This window comes from Lissotriton helveticus, chromosome 4_1, assembly GCF_964261635.1.
Source record: "Lissotriton helveticus chromosome 4_1, aLisHel1.1, whole genome shotgun sequence".
NCBI classification, from domain to species: domain Eukaryota; kingdom Metazoa; phylum Chordata; class Amphibia; order Caudata; family Salamandridae; genus Lissotriton; species Lissotriton helveticus.
Genome location: NC_136063.1, coordinates 1,474,536,921 through 1,474,539,338, shown reverse-complemented (window position 1 = coordinate 1,474,539,338; position 2,418 = coordinate 1,474,536,921).

Genomic DNA, 2,418 nt, shown 5'->3' with positions numbered 1-2,418 from the left:
TATATATACCTACTGGCGACCGCCAGTAGGTAATACATATATATATATATATTTATAAAAGTGCATTAAAAACTATCAAACTGTATATCAAGCATTATAAATAAAACATTTACCATAGAAGGACATAACTTATGAAATGAAAATGAAACTAACTAATAAAATCAAAATATAAACAGCCTAACTAATAACATCAGACAAACAATTAAATCAACACTATAAAAGAAAAACTAATTTTACCAACTAAAATCAACAAACACTGCAAAATGAGGTAACTCTGCTGGCTTCTCCGACCAGAACCTTGAAGAAGAAATATATATACATCTCGACAACTACCTAACCAAGTAAGTAAAACTTATGTTTGAACAAAAACATACTTGTAATAAAATTAAAAATGTAAAATAGCAACTATTTAAGAACGCATTCTCCAACTTCTACATCTTTAGATTTGCCTCCTAAATGAAAACACTAAAACTTGAAAAGTGAATACCTGCCGGAAAAAAACACCTATCACAAACCAGCAAAAAGATATAACATAGTAAGTATACACAAATTATTAAAAAAGATAAACTTACCCCAAAAGCAAGTAAAAATAAATCTAATGACCCCCAAACTCTACAAACTATCAACAAACAAACATTTAAAATTAAACAGTCACTTTTTTCCCTTCCAACAGAGAAGAAAGAACCTTCTCCACATTACAATACCCCTAACGGAAACACTGCAAAACAATGTGAAACATCTCAAAAAACATACATGTAAGTATAAATAATAAAAATAGTTGCATACTTTTATATGTTATATTATTGATCTGTATAGCACCCCAATCACCTGTGGGCCAACCATGCGCTCGGGCAGGTGTGTAAGTTTGTGGTCCCCAAGGTGCTTATACGAAGAGGCATTTCTTCAACTTCTGGCGGAACTCAAGCAGTGAATAGGAGGCTCTGATGTATTGAGGGAGGCCGTTCCATGTCTTGGGTGCGATGTAGGAGAATGATCGACCCCCTTTTTTGCAGAGGTGGAGAATGTGTGTTAGTGATAATGAGGCATAGCATAGGTATGTAAATGTCATGGTACTTATAGAGCGCACTGTCACCAGACGGTCACCTTGCGGTGTCGCCTATTCAGCTTCCTGGCGCTGATACTCATACCGCTGTGGAACCCCTCCTGGCTTTCCCTGTGAAGTGTCCACTCCTGGTCACCCCCAGGGTGAAGCCAGGCATTCTTAGTGCTGCTGGGGCCGGTGTGCAGGCTGAGCAAGCTATTGCCCAGAGTTGCAGCGTGGGGCCCGTGATTAGAATAGGCACCGAGGCTAGAATGAACAGATCCGAGGAAATTGAGCCTGAGGCGCCGCCGAGGCGGGAATCGAACCCTGGTCCCTGGCCAGAACTCTGCATCAGGGTCTGCCGCTCTAACCATTGAGGATTCATAAAGGGGGTGGTGATGGACAGAGCATCTGAATTAAGCAGAACAGTCCTACCCAGTCAAAAGATCAGGGCTTGATCCATCACCGTTTTTTAGATCACTGCACCATCCCAGTTCAGAACCTGGCTACATGCAAAACTACCAAGCCAATTCTTTACTGGAAAGGAAACAAGCTTCCGGGGACCGGTTTCTGGCATTACAGCCACACTCCTCCACTGCTATCTGGTGGGTTTGTGAAAGCGTATGGATCTGTTCAGATATTCTGATCCTGTGTTGTGTAGGGCTTTGTATGTGTGCGTATATGTAATTAACAAACATATAAACTGTAAAAAATTGCATTTATTTATGCTATTGCACTACTTTCAGATACAATGACAGAGAGAGCTAAATATATAACATCCAAGAAAGGAAAACAGTTAATAAATCAAATGGACTACACCTGTAACGAAGAAAGCAAATCGACTGAAAATGTGAATTGGAAATGTACCAAAAATTATTCTAATGCATGCGATGGGAGAGCCACAACAAGAGATGATGTAATTCATGAAAGGGAACCCAACCACTGTCCAAATGTAATAGAAATAGAAGTAAGGGAAGTATTGTAGGATATACGAGAGGCAAGAAGTCCAGGAACCCATAACCAAAATCCTAAAAGATTTAGGCGCATATGTATCAAAACTCCGATTAGCGATTCTCAAAATGCGATTTTTTGCGAATCGCATTTTGAGACTCGCTAATCGCGATGTAAACAAAAATTCGCTAACTGTAGAAATTTCCGAGAATACCTACTTGCGATTCCTTATTTGCGAATTTTGAAATTAAGAAATCGCAATTTTAGGGAATCTGCAATTCAGGTGTAGCTTGATGACATCACAACCAGGAAGTGGAAGTGATTTGGTGCACCTGATTGCCTGAGGCAGAGTCAGAGGCTGTGAGGAGAGGCAAAGGAGTGAGCACACCAGTGAAACTGCTACAATGGAGTCCCAGGACAAACAG